This window comes from Cervus elaphus, chromosome 22 (genome assembly GCF_910594005.1).
Source record: "Cervus elaphus chromosome 22, mCerEla1.1, whole genome shotgun sequence".
NCBI lineage: Eukaryota > Metazoa > Chordata > Mammalia > Artiodactyla > Cervidae > Cervus > Cervus elaphus.
Window position 1 is genome coordinate 56,279,134 of NC_057836.1, and position 18,988 is coordinate 56,298,121.

The 18,988-nt window shown below is 43.3% G+C and overlaps 1 protein-coding gene across 3 annotated transcripts in view; it reads left to right on the forward strand.

Annotated features, from left to right (window-relative positions):
- LOC122680657 (HIV Tat-specific factor 1-like) overlaps nucleotides 1-18,988 on the forward strand; it is a 326,826-nt gene that overhangs the window by 16,203 nt on the left and 291,635 nt on the right. The window contains exons 2-3 of one of the 3 annotated variants that reach the window (XM_043882262.1): nucleotides 15,996-16,052; nucleotides 16,205-16,352. The exons of the other annotated variants lie outside the window; for them this stretch is intronic. The gene's annotated coding sequence lies outside the window, so the exon portion shown is untranslated. The remainder of the gene's footprint in view (nucleotides 1-15,995; nucleotides 16,053-16,204; nucleotides 16,353-18,988) is intronic. 3 annotated transcript variants of the gene reach the window in all.

The window sequence follows — 18,988 nt, forward strand, 5'->3', positions numbered from 1 at the left end:
TAGAGTCTGATTGATAGCTCAGAGAAGCTCTGAGGGGGTCCGAGTCAGACTTGGTAGCCTCAGAGCCAGAAACAAGAGTACACGGACGGACTGCCTCAGCATCAGCCACTGAAGACCCTGCGGAGCCCCCCGCACTGGGACGTCTGCAGCCTTCACGCCGGGCACCTCCACCTTTCCCAGGATAATCCTCTGCACTACCTGTTGCCTCCTATTGCTCTGCAAGTTGAATTTACATATGGGTGTATCTGATTAGTAAAGGCCATGTCACACGTCTGCAAGCCTAGCTGCAAGAGAGGCCAAGAAAGCGAGTTTCTGATTTCTGCCTTTGAGAGTGGTGCTTATAACATGGATAAAAAGCCAAACCTGTGAAGAATGTGAAATGGATGCTGGGCTGCCCTGAAGAGGGCACCTGCCAAGTGGAAGGAGGACAGACAGGGCTGAGAGCCGTGGACGTTGGAATCAGATGGACCTTGCTCCAGGTGGAGTTGTGCAGCTCTCCTAAGTTCACTCTGGGTCAGCTTCTCATGGCTGTTCCCTCATGTACAAAATACAGATAATAATAATGATGACATCACAGTGGTGCTATTAAGGTTAAATGTAGAGAAACTTAAAGCATCGAGCCTAGTGCTGGGGCAGAGTGAACACTTGCTAGTTGCAAGTTCATATAATTGTTGATGTAAAGAAATCAAAGCTGAGAATATATGAGTGAATCTTTAGAGAAATCATTTGATAGTTTCTGTCCCAGGCATTAGTTTCAGTGTTTTATTTAGATCCCCCTTTCCCAGTTTATAAAAAAACAACCAAGGGGAGTTAGTACCAATGTCCCGATAAAGTAGAAATGCTTATTATTTTATTTTCTTATATCTGCTCCACTGCTGTACTTCTCACAAAATGCCAGTTATAAGTCAGCATGTGAAAGTGAGTGTTAGTCACTCAGCCATACCAACTCTTTGGGACCCCATGGACTTGTAACCCGCCAGGCTCCTCTGTCTGTGGAATTCTCCAGGCAAGAATACTGGAGTGGGTAGCCATGCCCTCCTCCAGGGGATCTTCCTGACCCAGGGATCGAACCCCGGTCTCCTGCATTGCAGGCACATTCTGTATGGTCTGAGCCACTGGGGAGGCCCCATAAGTTAGCATGTGCCCTCTTAAAAATCAAAGTAGAAGAACAGCTAAATGCATGTTGGTATTGACAGTGTTATGTTTGGTGTTTCTTTGTGGAGGGAGTCTCTTATCTGTGTATATGTTAACAAACAGGTTTGACAAAAAACTGGCTAAGAAAAGGATATTAATTTATCTAAACATCTCAGTGAAATAAAAGAGGAGTGGATGCATTGTGAGAATACACCATCACAAAAAGGAACTAGGGGTAAGGCAGTGGAATCCTCTCCATGACCAGATTTCACTGAAATCCTCCCTCTGTTATTTGGGGAATGGTAAAAATACGGCTTTACTATGCTCTGTAAGCTGTTCTGCATCTGCTACACAGCTCACTCTCTCAGGGCACTTCCCTGCTGACTCAGCCGGTAAAAGCATCTGCCTACAATGCGGGAGACCCGGATTCAATCCCTGGATTGAAAAGATCACCTGGAGAAGGAAATGGCAACCCACTCCAAATCCCGTGGATGGAGGAGCCTGGCAAGCTACAGTCCATGGGGTTGCAAAGAGTCGGACATGACTGAACGACTTCACTTCACTGACTCAGAGGATAGTGGGCACAGTGCATTGTTTTGGGGCCAGAAGTTTGGCATGTAGATCTCTGCCATGTATTAACTGAGTAACTGTTTTGAGCCTCAGATTTGTCATCTGTAAATGGAAATGAAGTGGGGTTCTTGTGAATTGAATGAAAGGTTTAAGTGTTTGGTGCTTTAGTAAAGTGTCTGCCATGTAATGCGCATTAGCCACACATGAGGAAGCTGCACCCTGACAAAGGGGAAAGGTAGCAGAAATAATTTTAAAACATTAAATTGGGACTTGGCTTTCACTGTACTGCTTTAGCTGTTTATAAAGAATTTGTTTTGTTAATCAGTTTGAGGCTGGCCACATTAGGTTTTCCCTGTGTCTTAGTCAGTTTGGGCTGCTATAACAGAGTACCATAGACTGGGTGGCTTATAAACAATATAAATTTAATTCTCAGAGTTCTGGAGGCTGGGAAGTCCAAGATCAAGATTGTGGCAGATCCGGTGTCTGGTGAGAACTCTCTTCCTGGTGCATAGATGGCTGTTGTCTCCCTGTGTCTTTGCATGGTGGAAGGGGCAAGGGAGCTCTCTGTGGTCTTATCCATTTTATTCTTGCCATGTCACAAGACATGCAGGGTCTTGGTTAGGGTTAAGACATCTTAATTCTCCAACTGGGGGTTGAACCCATGCCCCCTTCCGTGGAAGGGAAAACCCTGGGGTTTCTTTTATAAAAGCACTACCCTCATCATCTAATCACCTCCCAAAGTGCCCACCTCCTCATCCTATTACATTGGGGTTAGGGTTTAACATATGAATTCTGGGGGGAACATGAGCATTTTGTCCGTAGCCCCCCTGGATACTGTTGGATCTGTGGCCTGGTTTTCTGTTGCTGCAGAACAAACCCTTGTAAACTCAGTGGTATAAAATAAAAATCATATTATGCCCCCAGATCCTGTGGATCAGGAATCCAGTGGGACTGTAGAGATGGCTTGCCTCTGCTCTACTGTGTCTGGGGCTTCAGGTGGGAAGACTTGAACAGCTAAGGATGACTCAGTCGGTGAGGGGCTGGAGACTTCTTACTTACATGTCTGGTACCTGACTTGGACTTAATTGAGGTTGTCACCTGGAGCACCTACACTTGGCCTCCGCATGTTGCTGCTTGTTGCAGCAGAGTGAGTGGGTGCCAAGACAGAGCACCCAGAGGGCGAACACGCACGCCAAGGGGGAGCTGTGTGGCTTTTCTTTTTTTTAAACTTCATTATTTGTTTGTTTATTTTGTCTGTGGTGGGTCTTCCTTGCCACATGTGGGCTTTCTCTAGTTGCAGCGAGTGGGGGCTGTTTTTCATCGAGGCGTGTGGGTTTCTCACTGCAGCGGCTTCTCCCATTGCAGAGCACAGGCTCGAGGTCGCTCTGACTTCAGTAGTTCTGCACACGGGCTCAGTACTTGTGGCACGGGGGCTTAGTTGCTCTGTGGCCTGGGGAATCTTCCCAGATCAGGGATCAAACGATGTCCCTTGCATTGCAAGGTACATTCTTAACCTCTGGACCACCAGGGAAGCCCTGCATGGTTTTTCTGACGTAGTCTCAGAAGTCACAAAACAGTCATTTTTGCCATATCCTATTGGTATAAACGAGTCACTAAGGCAGTCAGTTCAGTCACTCAGTCGTGTCTGACTCTTTGTGACTCCATGTACTACAGCATGCCAGGCTTCCCTGTCCATCAAACTCATGTCCATTGAGTCAGTGATGCCATCCAACCATCTCATCCTCTGTTGTCCCCTTCTTCTCCCGACTTCAATCTTTCCCTGCATCAGAGTCTTTTCCAATGAGTCAGTTCTTTGCATCAGGTGGCCAGAGTATTGGAGTTTCAGCTTCAGCATCAGTCCTTCCAACGAATATTCAGGACTGATTTCCTTTAGGATGGACTGGTTTGATCTCCTTGCAGTCCAAGGGACTCTCAAGAGTCTTCTCCAACATCACAGTTCAAAAGCATCCGTTCTTTAGTGCTCAGCTTTTTTTTATAGTCCAATTCTCACATCCGTACATGACTACTGGAAAAACCATAGCTTTGACTAGATGGACCTTTGTCAGCAAGCCTAAGGACTTTTTGTGAGTAAATCTAGCCCAGAATCAAGAGGAGGGGGAATTAGTCTCCAATTTCTGATGGTGGAGTGGCCGGCTCACATTGCAGAAGAGCTTATGGAATGGAAGATGTTATTGAGGCCTCTTTGGAAAATGCTATCCCCCAGAGATTGAGTACATTTTGACCTGGCATGAAAATTTGGTCCCTGTAAAAATGTCCCATGTGTTATTAAACCAGAAAAGCAGATTATAAGACAGCATGTACAGTACAGTTCTATTTTTGTTTAGAATATGCACAACTCAATATGTAGGTGTGTGAATACATGCATGTGTCTTAGCGTGTATCATATACCAAGGCCATGGAAATTGGGTGTGCTAGAAATATGACTTAATTATTTTCTAAAACTCAGTTTTTGACTCTTAGCTCCATATTCCCACCCCCAGAGTCCATCTCTGCCCATTCTGCCTGATACAGAAGATGGTTCTTAGTTGCTTCCAGATGAACCTGATTGACTTTTGTGGTTTCTCAGTCACTTCAGCGTTAAAGTTCTTTCAGATCGAGGATTGTTTCCTCTTTGTGTTCCTCTTGCCACCCCTGGAATTGACGCTAACTCTTGGGGAGTGTTAAAAGAAAAACTGAGACATGTTAAACATTTTTAAGAGTTTATTTGAGCAAAAACTGATTCGAATGGGCAGTGCCAAACAGAAAGTGGTTAGGAGTTCTCTGTGGACAGGAGCCAGGGGATGGACATACAGAGAAGGTGCAGAAGCAAAGGCAGGAAGTTATTTGATTACAGCTTAAAGCCCAGATGGTTGTTTGTGATTGCTTGTCCATAGCTTTTTGATTTTGTAACCACAAGGCATTTATAGGCTTAGATTTTAGTTTGCTTGCATTGGCCACCAGGACTTTAGAGCCACATCAATCTAATGGCCTCTTTGTGTAATTGAGTTAACGGGAGTTTGTATAAATGCCACTTTGCCAGCAACAGGAAGGGGATGCCTACTTTTTCATCTTGCTCACGACATCCTGCTTCAGATATTTCTCTGCCCACCTGTCAGCCTGAAGACTCTGGCTTGGCTCCACCTGGTTTCCTAACGCTGGATCTCTCTGGAGAGGGGGCCTCATCTTCAACACACAAAGCGGCGAGTCTCTCATATCCTTCCACTGTAGCGGTCTCTTGTCTGGGCTGAAAAATGATCTTTTCTTCTGGGCTGTTCTTTTCCTCTCTCATCTTATTTCCAAGCAGCATTCAGGCCCTGGTGAGATTTTGGATGCTCTCTTTGACAACCTGGGAGCCATGGAGATCCAGGGTACCGACTGGGCGCCTTTAGTACACGGACACGCCCCCCGTCCCTTCTTCTCCCTCAGTGCTGCTCCTCTGCACCTCGCCAGCTTGCAGGTAACTTACCCATCTTCTCTACTCTGGGTTCCCCAAATTTTAAATGTTTTTAAAAAATTGCCACCCATTCTGAAATTCTACCTTAAGGATTCTTACATCTTCTAGGAATGCTTTTGATTCCAAGAAACAGAGAACCTGACTTACCGCAACTTAAATCAATAAGGCTTTATTTTTCTTACCAGCAAGAGTTGTGCAGTGACTCCATGATGTCCATGTTCCAGGGCAGCACTGTCCAATAGAGCTGCATATGTAATTTTAAAATTTCTAGTACTTCTAGTAGTAACATTAAAAAGAGCAAAAGAAACAGGTTAAAATTGATTTTAATAATATAATTTAATCCACATATCCTCAAGCTTTCATTTCACTATGCAATCAGTAAAAAAATCACTAAGGAGACATTTTTACATTTTGGGGGTGTTAATTCTTCAAAATTTACTGTGTATTTTACAATTATAGCACATTTATGTGAACTCCTGGATTTCAATTCTTTGATAGCCTCATGTAACAAGTGGCTATTTATTGGACAATGTACATCTTGAGCTTTTATCTTTTTGTTTGATAGCCTAGCTTAGCCTGTTAGCTTGTTGCTTCATGATTACAAACTGGCTTCTGCATGCTAGGTATCAAGTCTGCACTTAAGGAAGGAAGAAGGAGAAGATGAAGTCTATATCACAGAAGTAAAACATTTCCTAGAAATCTCTAGCAGACTTTTGCTTATATCTGATTGGCTAGTACTGTGTCACTTGGCCATGGTTTACTGCAAAGAAGTTTGGGGAAATGGCACCCAGACAGAATTGGGCTTCTGAGAGTAAGAAAGAGGAGGGTGGATGCCAAGGCACAGTCAGCAGAGTCTGTTGCAGGGCCCAGTTGCTCCCCCCACCACGCACACTCTGTGCTTGAGCTTCTTGCTTCCTCTCCTGTTGCTGTTCAGTTGCTCAGTCATGTCCAACTCTTTGCAAACCCATGGACTGCAGCACGCCAGGCTTCCCTGTCCTTCACCATCTCCCGGAGCTCGTTCAGATTCGTGTCTGTTGAGTCGCTGATGCCATCCAACCATCTCGTCCTCTGTCGTCCCCTTCTCCTCCTGCCTTCAATCTTTCCCAGTATCAGGATCTTTACTAATGAGTCAGCTCTTCGCATCACATGGCCAAAATATTGGAGCTTCAGCTTCAGTATCAGTCCTTCCAATGAATATTCAGGGTTGATTTCCTTTAGGAATGACTGGTTTGATCTCCTTGTAGTCCAAGGGACTCAAGAGTCTTCTCCAACACCACGATTCAAAAGCATCAATTCTTCGGCACTCTGCCTCCTTTATGGTCCATCTCTCATATGCATACATGACTACTGAAAACCATAGCTTTGACTAGATGGACCTTTGTTGGCAAAGTAATGTCTCTGCTTTTTAATATGCTGTCTAGGTTGATCGTAACTTTCCTTCCAAGGAGCAAGCGTCTTTTAATTTCATGGCTGCAGTCACTGTCTGCAGTGATTTTGGAGCCCAAGAAAATAAAGTCTTTCACCATTTGCATTGTTTCCCCATTTATTTGCCATGAAGTGATGGGACTGGATGCCATGATCTTCAGTTTTTGACTGTTGAGTTTTAAGCCAGCTTTTTCACATGCTTCTTTCACCTTCATCAAGAGGCTCTTTAGTTCCTCTTCGCTTTCTGCCACAAGGGTGGTATCATCTGCATATCTGAGGTTATTGATATTTCTCCTGGCAGTCTTGATTCCAGCTTGTGCTTGATCCAGCCCAGCATTTAGAATGATGTACTCTGCATATAAGTTAAATAAGCAGGCTGACAACATACAGCCTTGAAGTACTCCTTTTCTAATTTGGAACCAGTCTGTTGTTCCATGTCCGGGTCTGTTGCTTCTTGACCTGCATACAGATTTCTCAGGAGGCAGGTAAGGTGGTCTGGTATTCCCATCTCTTTAAATATTTTCCACAGTTTGTTGTGATCCACACAGTCAAAGGCTTTAGCATAGTCAGTGAAGCAGAAGTAGATGTTTTTCTGGAACTCTCTTGCTTTTTCTGTGATCAAACTGTTAATGCCTAGCTTGGAGGATTTTGAGCATGACCTTGCTGGCATATGAAATGAATGCATTTGTGTGGTAGTTTGATCATTTTTTATTTAGCATTGCCCTTCTTTGGGATTGGAATGAAAACTGACCTTTTCTAGTCCTGTGGCCATTACTGAGTTTTCCAAATTTGCTAGCATGTTGAGTGTAGCACTTTCACAGCGTCGTCTTTTAGGATTTGAAATAGCTCAGGTGGAATTCCATCACCTCCACTAGCTTTGTCCATAGTGATGCTTCCTAAGGCCCACTTGACTTCACACTCCAGGATATCTGACTCTAGGTGAGTGATGACACCATTGTGGTTATCCGGGTCATTAAGATTTTTTTTTATAGTTCTGTGTATTCTTGCCACCTCTTCTTAATATCTTCTGCTTCTGTTAGGTCCATACCATTTCTGTCCTTTATTGTGCCCATCTTTGCATGATGTGTTCGCTTGGTATCTCTAATTTTCTTGAAGAGATTGCTAGTCTTTCCCATTCTATTGTTTTCCTCTAGTTCTTTGCATTGATCACTTAGGAAGGCTTTCTTATGTCTCCTTGCTATTCTTTGGAATTCTGCATTCAGATGGGCATATCTTTCCTTTTCTCCTTTGACTTTAGCTTCCTTCTTTTTTCAGCTATTTGTAAGGCCTCCTCAGACAACCATTTTGCCTTTTTGCATTTCTTTCTCTTAGGGATCATTTTGATCCCTCCTCCTGTACAGTGTCATGAACCTCCGTCCATAGTTCTTCAGGCTTTCTGTCTATCAGATCTAATCCCTTGAATCTATTTATCACTTCCACTGTATAATCATAAGGGCTTTGATTTAGGTCATACCTGAATGGCCTAGTGGTTTTCCCTACTTTCTTCAATTTAAGTCTGAATTCCCGCCCCTGCCCATTTCCCAACTCCAAGGTCCGTCTCCAGGTAGGGAGTAGGAGGGAGAGTGGGGGAGTGCTCAGGAAATACTGTCTCAGCTGTTTACATATCCTTTCCAATCCTTTATTTTACACTGCAGTGTGGCTTTGGTCTTTTTTTTTTTTTTTTTTGGCTTTGGTCTTTAAAAAAATGTGGTATATATTTTTAGTACCTCTGTTAAAAATCTCTAAAGTAATGGGTGCCCACCCATCTAGCCGGGGGGCAGGAGCAACAAACACCGTCTTTGAAAGCAAAGCAATTAGTATTTGATATGTCATCCTGCTATATACGCTTAGGAAAGAGAATGATGTGCATTTGGATGATGAGAAAATCATATTTTTTTTTCCATTTCTTTAAAAATTTTTATTCATTTTAATTGCAGTGTGGTTGCTTTATAATGTATGTTAGCTTCTACTGCACAGCAAAGCGAATCGGCCTTACAGGTACATATATCCCTTCCGCTTTGGACTTGCCACCCATTCAGGTGACCACAGCGCATTAAGTAGAGTTCCCTATGCCGGATGGTAGGTCATCTTTAGTTATCCATTTTATATGTAGTATCAGTTGTGTAAATAAGTCAGTCCCAGTCTCCCAATTCCTCCCACCCGTTTCCCCTTTGATGTTTCATTTCTTTTGATTTGTATTTCTAGGCTTTATACTCTGAAGAAGTAAAATGTACTTATAGGATTAAAATTTCTGATCCATGTAATTCAGGTGTAGAAAATCACAATTTTAAATCAAATAATCAATCCTAGGATGTAACTGCAATTAGTCTGATACAATACCACTGAATCAAACACTGGTATGCATGGCCAATAGGATATTCAGGGTGTATATTTAAAAGGAGTAACTCACTTCAGAGGCTAACGAAATCACTGGAAGAGGAGTAAGTGCTGGTTTGGTCTCAGAGGCAGCCCTGGTTTAGGTTAGCTTTTAGGTTGGTGGATTTTTAACTTGCCTACTCCTGAGTCACTTGTAGGTGGGACGAATCCTAGATGCTTGGTCTGGAGCATTTGGTCTGCCCTCGGGTAGAAGTTTAGATCCTAGCCCAGATTACAGTTCTGGTTCAGGCCCACAGAGGCCCCGAGGGAGTGGAGATAAAGTGCTGTTTTTCTTGGCAGCCTCATGGCAGTTTCTTCAGCCCAGAGCGAGTTCTTGCTGCCAGGCTGACATGACTGGCCAACATCATCTATGAGGGCGAGCTTGGCTCTCCTGGACAGCCCAGTACAGAGGAAAACGGACGTTCCCTTGGAGATGCCAGGCTCCTTGAGGATAAATGAGATATTTTAGGAGAGCTCTGGGAAAGGAGAATGTGTGGTTTTGATTTTGTGTTTTAAACCAAGTTTTACAACTTGGTAAGTGTAAATAAAGGGGGAGTCAGAGGAAGCTCGCGGGTTGCTGAGATTGGCACTAACCCTGCTGGAACCAGGATTGAGTCACGGGAGTCATCCAGAAGGGAGCCTTTTAGAGAGGAAAAACAGGTATCTTTTTCTTAAGTAACCTGTTGATTTAAGTGAAGTGAAAGTCACTCAGTCGTGTCTGACTCTTTGAGACCCCGTGGACTACACAGTTCATAGAATTCTCCAGGCCAGAATACTGGAGTGCGTAGCCTTTCCCTTCTCCAGGGGACCTTCCCAATCCAGGGCTCAAACCCAGGTCGCCAGATTGCAGGCAGATTCTTTACCAGCTGAGCCACCAGGGAAGCCCATACACACACACACACACACACACACACACACACACGAACATATATATATGTATATGCATATACACATACATATACGCTTTTTTGTAGGATCTTAAGACCTATGTATCAAAACAAAACCTAAGTAGCATTTTGATTTCCAAAGGTTAATGTTCATTGATTGTTTTTAAAGTTTCAACAATGAGCAGGGTAGAAACATATTTATTATCATAAATACCATTTGCAAGAAAAATTGATTGCAAGAAATTATATTACACTAATTTCCTTATTGTTTGCTAATATTTTCCTCCATCTCAAATCCTTGAAAATGTGGACGCACAATCCAATTTTTATTGTCTCAATAATAAAGAAATAGTGTTCTAAATAAATCTGCTGAGTTTATACAGTTCTCAAGTTTTGATAGGACAGTATATAAAATGGTATAAGAGTAAAATAAATCTAGTAGTTTTTGCACTTGTGCATTTTTTAAGTGTGTAGCATCATGGAAACGTAGAATTTAGTGAGACAAGTGTCCAGTTCAGTTCAGTCACTCAGTCGTGTCTGACTCTTTGTGACCCCATGAATCGCAGCATGCCAGGCCTCCCTGTCCATCACAAACTCCTGGAGTTTACTCAAACTCATGCCCATTGAGTCGGTGATGCCATCCAGCCATCTCATCCTCTGTCGTCCCCTTCTCCTCCTGCTCCCAATCCCTCCCAGCATCAGGGTCTTTTCCAATGAGTCAACTCTTCGCATGAGGTGGCCAAAGTATTGGAGTTTCAGCTTCAGCATCAGTCCTTCCAATGAACAGCTAGGACTGATCTCCTTCAGGATGGACTGGTTGGATCTCCTTGCAGTCCAAGGGACTCTCAATAGTCTTCTCCAACACCACAATTCAAAAGCATCAATTTTTCGGTGCTCAGCTTTCTTCACAGTCCAACTGTCACATCCATACATGACCACTGGAAAAACCATAGCCTTGACCAGACGGACCTTTGTTGGCAAAGTAATGTCTCTGCTTTTTAATATCCTATCAAGGTTGGTCATAACTTTCCTTCCAAGGAGTAAGCATCTTTTAATTTCATGGCTGCAGTCACCATCTGCAGTGATTTTGGAGCCCCAAAAAATAAAGTCTGACACTGTTTCCACTGTCTCCCCATCTATTTCCCATGAGGTGATGGGACCGGATGCCATGATCTTAGTTTTCTGAATGTTGAACTTTAAGCCAATTTTTTCACTCTCCTCTTTCACTTTCATTAAGAGGCTTTTTAGTTCCTCTTCACTTTCTGCCATAAAAGTGGTATCATCTGCATATCTGAGGTTATCGATATTTCTCCAAGCAATCTTGATTCCAGCTTGTGCTTCTTCCAGCCCAGCATTTCTCATGATGTACTCTGCATATAAGTTAAATAAGCAGGGTGACAATATACAGCCTTGATGTACTCCTTTTCCTATTTGGAACCAGTCTGTTGTTCCATGTCCAGTTCTAACTGTTGCTTCCTGACCTGCATACAGGTTTCTCAAGAGGCAGGTCAGGTGGTCTGGTATTCCCATCTCCTTCAGAATTTTCCACAGTTTATTGTGATCCACACGAAGGCTTTGGCGTAGTCAATAAAGCAGAAATAGATGTTTTTCTGTAACTCTCTTGCTTTTTTGATGATCCAGCGGATGTTGGCAATTTGATCTCTGGTTCCTATGCCTTTTCTAAAACCAGCTTGAACTTCTGGAAGTTCACGGTTCACGTATTGCTGAAGCCTGGCTTGGAGAATTTTGAGCATTATTTTACTAGCGTGTGAGATGAGTGCAATTGTGTGGTAGTTTGAGCATTCTTTGATATTGCCTTTCTTAGGGATTGGAATGAAAACGGACTTTTTCCAGTCCTGTGGCCACTGCTGAGTTTTCCAAATTTGCTGGCATATTGAGTGCAGTACTTTCACAGCATCATCTTTGAGGATTTGAAATAGCTCAACTGGAATTACATCACATCCACTAGCTTTGTTCATAGTGATGCTTTCTAAGGCCCACTTGACTTCACATTCCAGGATGTCTGGCTCTAGGTGAGTGATCACACCATCGTGATTATCTGGGTTGTGAAGATCTTTTTGTACAGTTCTTCTGTGTATTCTTGCCACCTCTTCTTAATATCTTCTGCTTCTGTTAGGTCCATACCATTTCTGTCCTTTATTGAGCCCGTTTTTGCATGAAATGTTCCCTTGGTATCTCTAGTTTTCTTGAAGAGATCTCTAGTCTTTCCCATTCTGTTGTTCTTTGCATTGATCACTGAGGAAGGCTTTCTTATCTCTCCTGGCTATTCTTTGGAACTCTGCATTCAAATGGGAATATCCTTCCTTTTCTCCTTTGCTTTTTGCTTCTCTTTGTTTCACAGCTATTTGTAAGGCCTCCTCAGACAACCATTTTGCCTTTTTGCATTTCTTTTCCATGAGAAGTGTCCAGTGTCATGTTTATTCTGTAGGACCGAAGGGAGAAATTTCACTGAAATTCTTTGTACTGTTAACTGCAAAAGAGCCTCACTATTTTCTAGTGGGGAACATACTATCTTTTTTATATTGTGTTGTAGTAGTGGGGTAGCTTTTTTTTTTTTAATTAAAATTTTTTTTCTGTTGAGGTATAGTTGACATACATTATCATTATATTAGTTTCAGATGTGTAACATGATGATTTGATATTTGTATATCTTGTGCAATAATCACCACAATAAATTGTTAACATCTGTTACATAGTTAAAATTGTTTTCTCTTGTGATGAGACCTTTTAAGATCTACTCTTAGCAAGTTTAAAATATGCAATACAGGGTTATTAACTGTAGTCAGCATGCTGTACATTACATCCCTGGGACTTAATTATTTTATAGCTAGAAGTTTGTACCTTTTGACCCCCTTCACACAGTTCTTCCACCCTCCACCCCCTGCCTCTGACAACCACTGATCTGTTCTCTGTATCTGTGAGCTTGGTTATTTGCTGCTGTTGTTTATAGATTCCCCACGTAAGAGAGTCTTCCCTTGTGGCTCCGCTGGTAAAGAATCTACCTGTAATATGGGAGACCTGGGTTTGATCCCTGGGTTGGGAAGATCCTTGGAGAAGGGAAAGGCTACCCACTCCAGTATTCTGGCCTGGAGAATTCCATGGACTGTGTAGTCAATGGGGTCTCAAACAGTTGGACGCAATGAGCAACTTTCACTTTCATGTAAGAAAGATCATACAGTTTTTTGTCTTTCTCTATCTGACTCATTTCACTTAACATGATGCCCTGAAGGACCATCTATATTTTTGTAAATGGCAGGAGTTCTTCTTTCTTTTAATGGTTGAATAAAAGTACATTGTATATATGTATATACCACATCTTTTTTAAAAATTGAATATAGATGATGCAGTGGGTGAAACATTTTTTAGCTCTGCTAAAAGAGGCTGTACAAAACACAACTCTGAGAGAGTAGCTATAAGTCCACCATTTAAAAACCAGTAGGTTTTTACCCATTCAGGGGCAGGACTGAGAGTATAGAAGACCATCCCCATAGTTCTGTGCAGAATCTAGCGTGTGGCTGCTGCTACTTAGCCCTTGTGAACTGGTTCATACCGTTTAGGTCTTAAGCAACAGAAAGCTGAACTCAAACTCATCTGACCTGTTAGATGGTTTATTGGCTTATGGCCATGCAAAGTTGAGGTAGAATGGCCTTTAGGGCTGGTTTGATCTAGGAGCTCAATTATGTCACTTGGGACTTAGTTCACTTTTCAAGTTCACCTTTCAAGTGCCAGCTTTATCCAGAGTTTCCCTGCCCATACAGTTGCAAGGTGACTGTCAATAGCTCCTGAACCTATGTACTTTTGTGTCAGAGAAAGATAGACTTTCCCCTCCAAATATCAAATAAAATGCTGGGCTTCATTCTGATTAAACCATTTTGGGTCATGTCAATAGTTGCTGTGACCAGAGAAATGCTACATGATGATAGATCACTGAGATAAAAGGTGATTGGCTCAGGCTAGTTAGGTCTGGAGCTGAAGGGGTATCAATCCCCCCATGACTAAGCACAGAGGAGAAGTAGCTCCCCAAAGGAAGCTCTGAGTACTTTTAGAAAGGGGAAGTTTTAGGTAGTCAAGTCAACAATTGCCCACTACACTTTGCTTCTTTATCCTCTGCTAGCCACACCACATGGCATGCAGAATTTCCCTGACTGGGGATCAAACCTGTGCCCCAGGTAGTGGAAACTCAAGAGTCCTAACCACTAGACACCAGGGAAGTCCCATAGTCATGGTTTCTTAAGGCCTCTTCTTGCGATTGGAAGTTCTTGAGCTTGATAATAAGCCTTCTGCTCTGTCCCATTCCCCACCAGTTCTCATTCTATATCATACATGAAGTCTGTTTTTAGAAGGATGGTTCTATAAGAAGGTAGAAATTTCCCTGGAACTCATTTTTCCCAACCCAAAGCAGTGAGGTCATGATAAAAAACCTCTTCTGCAATGTTGGGATGGAGAAGGAAATGGCCCACTTCAGTATTCTTGCCTGGAGAATCCCATGGACAGAGGAGCCTGGCAGGCTCCAGGCCAAGGGGCTGCAAAACAGCCACAGCAGCAGTGCTGGGAACAGGGACCAGAAGAGTAATGACCTCTGAAAGTGAGAGCCACCTGTAACCATGGCGTGCGGGATAACTCCAGCGGTGGCCGTGGAAAGCATGTGGTCAGCACAGGCAAGGTACACAGTGAAAGCAGGTGGTGGGACTTGTGACCCTGGGTGTGCAGTCACCGGTCGAGTTTCTTGGATGGTGGGAGGTCTGGAACTTCCAGTTCTAACATATTTCCTTCATCAAGGATGAGATGTGGTGCCTACAGAGGACTTTCTGGTCCCTGTAGCTGATAGCACAAGGGAGAACTAATTCCAGGACAGAAGACTTCATTACCTGGAAGGCAAGAGAATGAGAGGATTGAGGTTTTCCCATCTAGGTGGGAGGAAGAGTATATACCACTGGGGCAGTGAGCTTCAGTCATTCATGAAATATTTATCGAGTTCTGACTCCACCCGAGGGGCTGTGCTGGCCTTGGAGATGTAATGATGAACTTGTGAGCTCTCCCGATTGCATGGAGAATTCAGTAATGGGAGCATGCACTAGTCAAGTTTCTTTTGGCTCTGGGGAGCGGAAGTGACCCAGGTGCAAGATTGTTAGAAGAATTCTGGAGGTTCTTAGAGATTTCACAGGAGAAGCAGGGACTACGGCAGCTTGGGGCACCTTACTGGCTAGAGTTACAGTCTTCTCTGAGAGTGCTGTTGTTGGTGCGAAGGGGTTTCTGTGTCCAGAGTGGGTGGGTCTCAGTTCCAGACTCCTAGAAGGAGAATCTGATTGGTCCACCTTGAGTGAATCAACTACGGTGCAGGGCCCAAGGTGGTGAAATCAGACATGGCGGTCAGAGGCCTCGCCTGCTGAGTGCAGCTTGCAGCGAAGGGCAGATGCTGAGAGCCTGAAGGCGCTCTCTGTGGACGGGGAATTAGAAAAGCAAAAGCAGCTACAGCCGAGTCACCAGTGCTGTGCTAGGGAAAGCATAAAGTCGTGTCGGGGCCTATCAGTCAAGATTCTTTTGGAGGCAAGGTTTAGAAACCCAGCTGAAACTAACTTATGCAAAAAGGGAAACTTGCTGAAAGGCTCACATTGAGAAGGGTGAGGGGCACGTGCTATCAGGGGTCTCTGGAATTAAGAACTTGAATCCTACGAGGTATTTTTCCTTAATCTCTCAACCCTGCTTTTCTCTGTGCTGTCAACTTCTTTTCCTTAGAAATAAAAGTTTGAAATTTGAAATATTGCCACTGGCAACTCCTTAGTCCCATACACTTGGCCTCACCACCAGAGAATAAATCTGTTTGTCCAGTGGCAGTTACAGAAATCCTACGGAATGATCCTAATTGACTTGACTTCAGGTTTGAATCCATCCCTTAACCAGTTAACTGTGTCTAGAGAGGTAGAGTAGTGTATAAGCATATTCTACACTATAGCTTCATGATGGTTACATGACAAACGAAAATGATTAATACTCAGTGCTTTAGGTAAATAGTCATTAAGTCATGTCTGACTCTTTTGTGACGCCATGAACTGTAGCCCACCAGGTTCCTCTGTCCATAGGATTTCCCAGGCAAGAATACTGAAGTGGATTGCTATTTTCTCCTCCAGGGGATCTTCCTGACTCAGAGATTGAACCCACATCTCCTGTGTCTCCTGCATTGGCAGGTAAATTCTTTACCACTGAGCCATCTGGGAAGCCCAATATTCTGTGTACCAGTTATCTACTGCTGCATAAATTGCCTCTAAACTAGTGGTTTAAAACCACGATAAATATTTATGATCTCACATAGTCTCTGTGGTTTGAAATTTGGTGTCAGCTGGAGCTGAAGTCATCTGGAAGCTTGACCGAGGCTGCAGGATTCACTTCCACGACAGCTCAGTCCCACGCGCTGAGTCCGTTTACACGTGGTTCTGTCCACTGGCAGCTTGAGCGGCCTTATGACGTGGTGGCTGGCTTTTCCCAGGGTGAGTAGTCCAAGAGAGTGCAAGGTGAAAGCCATAGTGTCTTTAATGGCCCAGCCTTGGAAGTCACACTGTCTCATTTCTGCAGTATCATTTTCTGTGAATTGATCAACTCTATTAAATGTGGGAGGGGTCTGTACCGGGCTGTGATTCCTAGGAGGCGAGAATCAGAGGGGCCATCTTGGAGCTGACTTAGGCTAGCACTTTCCTTAAAACACCTCTTGAAGGCTTGGGATGTTAAAAGATGTTAAGTGAGGAAGGGGATTTGCCATCAAGGGGCAAATCTCAAGGGGATCTGAGAAAGGTTATGTTAAACCAGGTTAAACAGGTGTGTTTCCTGGAGTGTTTCCATACAACTTTTAGTACATTGATACCTGCTTTGAATTCCTGAAGAGGGGTAGAAGTCAGCAACAATTTCTTTCTCATTCTCCAGGTTTCCTCCAGTGGGCCCTTCTGCCCCCCCCCCCCCCACCCCCAGTTCCTTCCCTCTAAAAACATATCAGAATGCTGCCTGTCCCTTGTTAAAAACGGGTGTTTCTGGCAAAGCAATAGTTTCATTTGGAGTTGCTCATCCTCAACCCTTCAACACCTTCCTGTTCCTTTGGGCAATGCACAGCACGAGAACCTAGGCATGATTAAAAGGTAAGGGGACACATTTTCTTACGAGGTGAGAGGACAGTTGGAGGAAATTTCTGCAGAGAGGCTTATCGAAGCTCTCTTTTGGCAGTGGCGCTGGGTGGTACTGAGTGACAAACACTGAAGACCGGCAGTCATTCCTACACGTGCCTTTGGGTGGCTTCTTTAAGATGTGTTTGTAGGTTGATCCACAAAGTGTGATCTTGAGGTTTTGCCAACGAACACTGAACCTTTCATTTTGGGGCCTTCTCCACCTCCTCTTGTCTAAGTGGGTTGTTTTTTGTTTGTTGTTTTGTCTAGGTTATTTGTTATGGCAATAATCCAATTTATTTAAAGTGTTATCACATTTCTATAAGCTGGTTACACCATCTTGAATTATTTAACTCAGTGTAAACACTAAGGTAGTGTGTATGTGAAAGCTCTGCACCATATGTGGTTATGGAAATGTGCTTGTTGACTTATTTCCAAGCACAGCATCTGCTCTTATGCATCTTTTATTATATTTTGCCTCAAGCCCATACAACAATTGATCTCTACCACCTCATAATTTTTAATTTAAGACAGTTTCCCCTCTTATGTTTTTAATATTTGGGAACAAAAAACCATCTAAGTTAAAAAGAAGAATGGTTAGAAAAAATGTCTTTCCTGAGATCTTTAATTTCCTTTGTCCAATGCATAGTTTTTAGGGAGAACTGAAGTCTGTGCATTTAGAAGTGTCAGGTCTTCTGAATATTATCTTAAATGGAAAAACCAAGGTTTATTCAACCTGTGATTCACATGGAAGTTCACATAAAGGTGGCTGAGAGTAAAATTCCTCTTTCCATCCTTCTTCTCCAGACTGAAAATTTGGACTTACTCTGGGTTCCTGATTACAATGCTCTCAGGCATCCTGCCTTTCTACACAGGATGGAATTTCACAATGTCCAGGGTTGCCTAATGGCTTCTTTTATATTGCAAATCTGCCTTAAGATCCTTTGGTCATCTTTCTGGAGAGAAGACGTAATAAATCCCCACATACAACCCCACAGAGACCTGTACATGTATAGCTGCTGATTTCTGAAAATAATGAACCATGTAATAAGCTAGTGTTCATCTACCTTCTTGAAACAGCACTTGAAACAATCTATTATTAACAATATTTCCTGAGTTCTCAAAATCAGAGAATCAGCTCTATCTAGAGGACCAACTCCCTGTTTTTTCTTTTTGGCTGTGAGCAAGGCATGTGGGATCTTAGTTCCCCAACCAGAGATCGAACCCACACCCCACTGTGTGAAGTCTTAACCACTAGACCACCAAGGAAGTCTCTAGGGGACAAACTTCTTGATTTACCAAAACATGCACTGATTTAAATGAGTGAAGGAAGCGCAACCACCCAGACTATAAAGCTTGCTGCTTTTAAAAGTAGAGAGGTGCCTAAGGACCTCCAAATACACATGTATATATCAGTGTCTCCCTAGTGTGGTTTGCAAACCACTATCAGAATGCAAGATGATTTTCGGTGGTATATGGATAAACTTTCAAAAAAACCTGTGGTCATTATTCACTTGTAGTGGCTTGAATTGTGTCTGTCTCAAAATTCCAGAGCCTCACCCAGAACCACACAAGGTGACCTTAAGTGGCTGCAGGGTCTTTGCGGATGTAATTAGTTGCGGATGTTGAGATGAAATTGTCAGGCGAGTGTGTGCTCCTTGGTTCTCTGTCTCGTCACAACAAAGATTTGGAGTGATGGACATTAAAGTCCCCTCAGCACGTCACAGCTCTCTGGTCTTGGACAAACCGTGTCATAGCTCTTAGACAAATCAGTGTTACAGCTCTATTTTATTTAGAAGATAGCAGGAGAATCCATCCTCGAAGAAGAGAAGAGAGTGGAGGAGCGCGCCAGCGCGCAGGGTAGGGGGGGCGGTGGGGAAAGAGAGAGAGAGAGAGAGCCCTTTGGCTCCTTTTTTAATGTTTTTTTATTCCCACTGGGCCTGCCCTATGCAGATTGGGCTTAGTCAGGAGCG